Genomic DNA, 7,310 nt, shown 5'->3' on the forward strand with positions numbered 1-7,310 from the left:
GAATGATTTGTCTTTGTTGTTATTTACTGTTACATTAATCCATTTGTTTTCTGCAAGTTCTCCCAGCAGCACTTGGCAGTTCTGGCAGCAGCACTGTGTTTGCTGCCAGAGTACTGAAGGACATATTGGATAACACTGAGTTGTTTACTGAGCCTCGAGGATGCTATGAACGGATGGTTCGCTTTTAGAAATCTGTTGGTAAACCTTGATCTATGGAAGGATGCTTTACATTAAATGTAAAGCCTAGGTATTTCAATTCCAAAGGGATGTGTTTGACAACCAAACTTGTATTAACAAGATCCATATTTCTCAAAGCCTTATTGACTGGTAGCAATTATGTGTCTATCCTGTAATTTTGTATTAATTGATCCTGAACCCCTAACTCTTGTTTTCCCATTGTTTTTCTTGGGATTGAGGTCAGGTTAACCAATCTGGTTACAGAGGACATCCCTCTGCTGTTTATGCTATTGTCTTCCCTTGGCCCCTGTTGCAAGTCCATCAGAGGCTGCCTCTGGAGTGTCCCTTTGAGCAGTGATGCATGTCCTACATGGGCTGACACAGAGGAAAACTTCAGACACTCTCTTGGCCGTGCATTATACTTGCATGTATACTAGTAATGTGGGTTGTGATTGCTGTGGAATAATATTAGGTAGCATACTGACTTTGTCATTCAAGGCCAGTGGCATTTTTATGTGTATATTGTAATCCAGCTGTATTAGCACTCTTCTTATTGCTAGTAGAATGCTGTGAAGAACTGTCTGGTTCTGTCAGTCTTTTAGATCCAATTTAAATTGCTCAGGCTGTTCTCTAATCTCTTTTTAAGGACCTTCCACTTCCATTAATGTCATATTATGGCTTCAAAGCAAGTGCTCTTGGGATAAGAACATCCTGTGTGTTTTTCTTTCTGATAGCAAGTGCAATAAAACATCACTCATTCTGCTTTCCTGCTCCTTCACCATCCTCTTTATCTGTTTCTTTCAACCTTGCATCATGAGGGTCTGGCATACATGACACCCTCTTCATTTTAATACATTCAAGAAATTTCTTAATACACTGAATGACTTTTTTTTCCTATTTGTTCTCCAGGGGTTTGTATGTGAGTTCTACTTTCCATTAGTATAATACTTGTGTTTCACAGTCTTGTTTGAATGATCTGTGTTGAAGCAACACTTTTAGAGCATGTCATAATAAACAGTGTTCTTTGAGCTTTATTTGTATGATGAGGACAGTGACATATCATTACCACCTAATTAATGAGCTTTTGTTTTAATGAACACAGGCAAAACCTCTGAACTGTTACTGGGTTTATCATGTATGCAGATCAGGCACAGTCATTCCATCATTTCCTCTAGATTTTCAGTGGATTGTCTCTGTTCTGTTGGGTACAGAGATCTCCATTATGACTGGCCTACACTTGTACATTACTGAGTCAAGTGACTAGTCAGTAAACAGCTTGATTTTTTGTATCCTTATATTCCAGGTCTAGGGATTGCCCATAGACATGATTTCTTCCTTTTGCTGACATGATTTTTGTCCTAAGTAATAGCAACTACATTAATTCCCACAGTATTTGTAAGGAGGGGAACGTTGCTGTCATTACAGGCATTTTTCTCCAGTAGTATAGGATCACAGACTTCCAGATGCATATTTAAATCCTACAGGCACTCCTCTTCATTGGTGGATCAGATGAAGTCTTCTTGGGATGGCACTGAACTGGGACCAAGGCTACCTCAGATGCCTTAGCTGCTGAAGTTACTTGTAGGAAGGACTCTTTTGGACTCTACAGAACTAATCGCACAATATCATGCTGTGGGCTATACAAATACTGAGTTACCATCATACAGCTGGATTTTCATTTAAATCAGAAAGAGGGAAAATTATCAGAGTTAAAACATTTACCTTAGAATTAACCTAAGATTATTCTGAAATAGTGTTAAAACACATTGCTATTTTCACTTCCATTCTCCCCTAGACTTAATTCAAATTCACTAACTTCAGTTAAATACAAGTTAGTTGCAACAACATTATCCAAATAAACATTTTGAAAGACTCAAAATGAAGTGAGTCTTTTTCCCATTAAAAAGTAATTACAATTAAAAATAGAACTGTGATTTGAAGGTCACATTTTTAAGTCTGACTTTAAAAAGTACATTGCACTGAATTTCAATTGACTGGATTTCACATGCTGTTTTCCTACATAAACCTTTGAAAACTCCATGGCTGAGAAGTAATGCAGAGGATGTTGCCACTCTGTTTATTTGCTCTTGTATTACATGCATTCAATCAAAGCTAATGAAAATTTTCCTTCTACACTTTCCAGCAAAATCATCATCTTTCATCATAGCATCCTTAAATGATGTGTTATTCACTACCAGCTTTGAATTAGCTCAGTACCAGCATTCTATGGACAAGTGCTCATAGAATGGAAAAAAAACAATTTCACAAATACACAAATGCAATATACTGTACAGCTGTTCTGCACATGGCCAGCATTAGTTTTTGAGGAACTTCAGGAAACAAAATATCCTGGTCCCATGCTTACTATGTCCTGTGCCCTCCTAACTGATAGTTATATCATCTGAAAAGCCAGCCAGACGATGACTGTAAGGTCATACTCCATGATCATTTCTTGATTCCTTTGGGAACCTCTGTAACTCAGCAGATAGTTCTTTCTGAAGCATAGAATCACAGAGTCATAGAATGGTTTGGGTTGGAAGGGACCTTAAAGACCACCCACTTCCAACCCCCCTGCCATAGGCAGGGACACCTCCTGCTAGAACAGGTTGCCCAAAGCCCCATCCAACCTGGCCTTGAACATCTCTGGGGATGGGGCATCCACAGCTTCTCTGGGCAACCAGTTCCACTGTCTCACCACCTGTATGGTGAAGAATTTATTCCTAATGTCTAGTCTAAATCTCCCTTCTTTTAGCTTAAAACTGTTACCCCTTATGCTATCCCTACATTCCCCAATAAGGAGTCCTTTCTTGGCATTTTAAGGCCAATTTCATATTGGCATTCAGGCATCATCAAACACCAGCAAATACTTAATGGGATTTTCTGAAGTATCTCAGTTGCCTGACTTGTGCAGTCACTATTGTGGAATCTTTTAGGCTTCTGTTTTTGAGTTTTTTCTGGTCATCCTTGTAAACAGCATTTTCAATGTAAGCATTTTCCTTTTTTTTTTTTTTTGTGGAGCACCACTCCTACAAAGACAGGCTGAGGGAGTTGGGGTTGTTTGGCCTGGAGAAGAGAAGGCTCCAGGGAGACCTTAAAGCAGCCTTCCAGTACCTAAAGAGGGCCTACAAGAAAGCTGGGGAGGGACTCTTTGTCAGGGAGTGTAGAGATGGGACAATGAGTCATGGCTTTAAACTAAAAGAGGATAGGTTCAGATTAGATATAAGGAGGAAATTCTTTATTCTGAAGGTGGTGAGGCACCGGAACAGGTTGTCCAGACAGGCTGTGGATGCCCCATCCCTGGAAGTGAGGACAGGGGTGTTGGAAATAGATGATCTTTAAGGTCCCTTCCAACCAAACCATTCTACGATTCTATGAAATCTTTTTTTAAACACTTCAAGAGTAGGAATGACTGCAGATAATCACAGATAATCTGACCATAGATAATCACTGGAAAAAAAAAAAAAAAGGTAAGGCCATGGCAGGGGAAAAAAAAAAAAGTGTGTTCACTATGGAAGAAACTTGAAAAGGTTCCTGAGTTTGTTTATTTATGGGGGACTTGTAGAGGATCTGTTTGATATTGAAGTGCCTGTAGAAGAAGCTAGGGGACACAAGAGCATACAAACCTTACTAACTTTGTGCAAGTGAATAACATTATCCCAAGAGCTCTGCCAGAATTCATAGATGAAGTAGATGAAGTCCTGGCTATGGTGCCCAAACTCTTGTTTAAAACTGTATTGGGCCCTGAGGCCTAGAAAGATAGCAGATGTGAAAATCATTTTTTAAAGGTTCTGGAGGAGATCCAAGCAACTAGCAAAGGCTGACTGAGCCCGTTATTAGAAACAGTACTTTAATAATAATAATAATAATAATAATAATAATAATAATAATAATAAAGAATGGAGGAAAAACAGAATATACTGAGGAGTCAGCATGACTTTTGTAAAGAGAAATCCTACTTTACAAACCTCCTGAAGTTCTTTGAAGGCATTAGGCTGTGTTTGGATAAGGGAGATCCTGTTTGTAGTGACAGCTCAGGCTTCTAGGTGGCTTCTGATGTTTGTCACCAAGTTCATTCCTTTCATGGATAAACTGTTGTTTGAAAGACAGTGAGCAGAGGAAAAAAATAAATGGTTGGTTCTGACTAATCACAAATGATATCTTCAAGACTGAACGGGTCCTTGAGTGGACTCCTCAGTTCTGGCTGAGTAATAATCAAAGAAGCAAATGGAGTGTTAAGAATGGTCATACTGGAAAAGGAGCGGAGAGGAAAACAGTATGCTGGGGCCACCTTATTAAGTCTTAGTGCATCTCACTTCAATCATATGCAGGTCTCAGAACGGATGAAGTAGACTGGGAAAGTTTGGAGAAGGGTCAATGGAGCAGCTTCTGTATAACAAGCAGCAAAGTCAGATAGGGCTCATCAGCCTTGGAAAGAAATAGCTGAAGAGAGATCTGACAAAGGCTTGTAAAATCCTGAGACGTATGGAAAAGGTGATTTGCAAATGACAATTCTTTGCCTTTTCCAACATAAGCACAAAGTGCATCAAAAGAGATCAGCATCTGCTCTGTTCCAACAAGCAAGTAGTTTTTGTCATAAAATGTAGATCTCTTTGCTAGGAGGTTGTGGATGTGAAAAGCTTGCACAGGTGCAGAACACAGATATGCATCATGGAAAAATAATCCACTATGGGTTATCAAGTACAAATAGCTTTGGCCCAGGAAGTCACTGAGCTGCAAAATGTGTGAGTATTCTGGGGAAGTATCATGTCCCCTTTGACTCTTGCCTAGGCATTTGCTGTTTGGCTACTGTCAAACAGGTCCTGGGGAGATGGGCTGCTAGTCTGACCTACTACAACTACATATGTGTTATGTCTTTATGCTCCTTCCAGTGGAAATAACATTACTCAGAATATCCAGTCTGGATAAAGTACAGGAGGCAACATGGCTGGGAATGGCCTTACCATGGGAATGGCCTTACCTGGCTAGGAATGGCCTTATCAGGAGTAATAGGAAGGTGGACTAGAAGGCACCTTACAAGTCCTTTCTGATAACAGGTGTTTTAATTAAAAGACATTGTAATTCAGACAGAAGAAAGGGGGGAGAAATTACAGCAAGAAACATCTGAAGTCAGCAGCTTGAGGAACAGGCTCCCCGCAGGCTTCCACCAGCTGCTGAAGGTGTACTCAAGCTATGAGGTCAACTCTTTTTTTTGTAAACTCTTGGTTCCAGGATACCATACATACACCCGTGATACATGCTGCTGCCCTCACTGAAGCAGGGTCTTTTAAGTCTTTGTGGATTGACTCCTGGGTATTTATGTTTCTATGTTTAGTTACAACACATAGTGACACATTTTTAACCGTAAAGCCCTTAGCTAATCATTAACAGATTGCTGCCTATAAGAGTGCAGCAGTAATTCTAGGCAAGCATAGAGTCTACAACTTCCTCTTCTAAAGTTTAGTGCTTATATATATCTTGGATGTTTAAACCGTATTTTCATCCCATAGACATTAAAACTTGTTGTGTGATATACAGGTGACATCCTTGGATTTTATTACCATCTAAAACAGGAACATGTCCTAGCAGTCACTCAGTTACTGGTTCACAAGCTTCCCCTCATAAATTCACACTTGAAGGCAAACTTTGGTGTTTGCTGAGAGGGGAAACCTATTTTGTTACTCCCGTTGTCCTGATGTACCTCCTCTGGGGATTTTAAGGAACAGAGTAACTGAGATGAATGCTATGAAGATAGGCTAAAAAAAATTATCCAGGGGATCCAGAAGTTTCTCTATCATTTGTCTCGCTGACAGTAAGAACAGTCAGCCTCCTGCCTCTGCAACGGAGCAGGTGAGGCAGGACTTAAACCGAAGCATCTTAAATACAGCTCTTGCAAGATTGTCCCTTAATGTGTGTAGTAACTTTAATCAAAAGAAATGCGTGTTCTGCACCTCCTGCCTATACAGATAAAGTTCAACCCAGCAGTGATACCTACTCAGGGCTAGTGTAGTTCAGAAGTGCTGCAGTACTGCGTAAGACTGTACATTTGATTCTATTATTTTGTTGGAGTGAGGAGAAGGGTGAAATGCAGCTCTTCACAACTCAAATCTGGTCTGGATGTCAATACTGGAGGTGTTACCCTGGGGTAGGTGCTAGAACTTGCAGAGGAATGCAGGTTTTCTGCATCATCAGGTGCTTGGGTACTGTCCTTATGGGCAAGGTTCCTGCTAACACATCCAGGATTGCAGCCCCACTGTAAAAAAAAAAGACCAAAGTGAGATGCTGCAGTACAGAGGAGTCCCTCCAGAGGAGGGACAGTGGGGATGAGAAAGACAGAGAAAACTCTTGCCTCCACCACCTAACTCATTATTCAAAGACTAAATAGTGTGTTAACATTTCAGTGTACTTCCATGAACATCACACAAAGCTGAAGTAGTATAGCCAGCCATGGCCTGTGTAGTACTACTCTGTTCCAGACTCTCTCTCAGGTTGGCAATAATATAAGCAGTGAGAGGAGACAAGGGTATCTCTGCAGCTCTTGGGATTTTATTTTGTGATAGGAGGATCCTAAAGGGAAACAGAAAAATGAGACAATTTAGCAAAACTGACAGGAATTAATGAAGTGATTCTGTTCCTCTGTCCCCATGTTTCCAAGTGAAAAGGCTTCATCAAAACATTTTTATCTGTTCTATGTCTATGGGGTGAGGAGGTCTCTGCCTGCCCAGACAAATTGATTTAGTTTTGGTTTTTGTTTGTTTGTTCATTTTGTTTTACATTTTGCCATCCAGGATTGTATGTTTGGGCACCCATAGATAAAAGAGGGAGAACTGGGCTCAAGCTGTTGTAGGTGCTAGAACCAGAGCAGCAGTGGTCTGGGGACAGCTGACATCCAAGCTGCCATTAGAGTCACAACAGCTTTCCATACATGACTTCTACAGAAAAACTGCGTAACTGAGAACCTCAATTAAATGGGGAAAAAAAAAATCTGATAAATGCATAAACCAGCAACTAATTCTTGAAGAATAGAAAAGTACCTACTATGTGAATGAATTGTCTCACAGTCATTTGTATAGGCTTTCTTCTATGCTGCTGTTTCTTTTGTCTACTTGTCAGGCTATCAGAATCATGAATTTTGC

The 7,310-nt window shown here is 40.2% G+C and overlaps 1 protein-coding gene across 3 annotated transcripts in view; it reads left to right on the forward strand.

Moving 5' to 3' along the window:
* CASR (calcium sensing receptor) overlaps positions 1–7,310 on the forward strand; it is a 73,524-nt gene that overhangs the window by 54,231 nt on the left and 11,983 nt on the right. The gene's annotated exons all lie outside the window — the stretch shown is intronic.

Source organism: Anser cygnoides, chromosome 1 (assembly GCF_040182565.1).
Source record: "Anser cygnoides isolate HZ-2024a breed goose chromosome 1, Taihu_goose_T2T_genome, whole genome shotgun sequence".
Classification (NCBI taxonomy): Eukaryota; Metazoa; Chordata; class Aves; order Anseriformes; family Anatidae; genus Anser; species Anser cygnoides.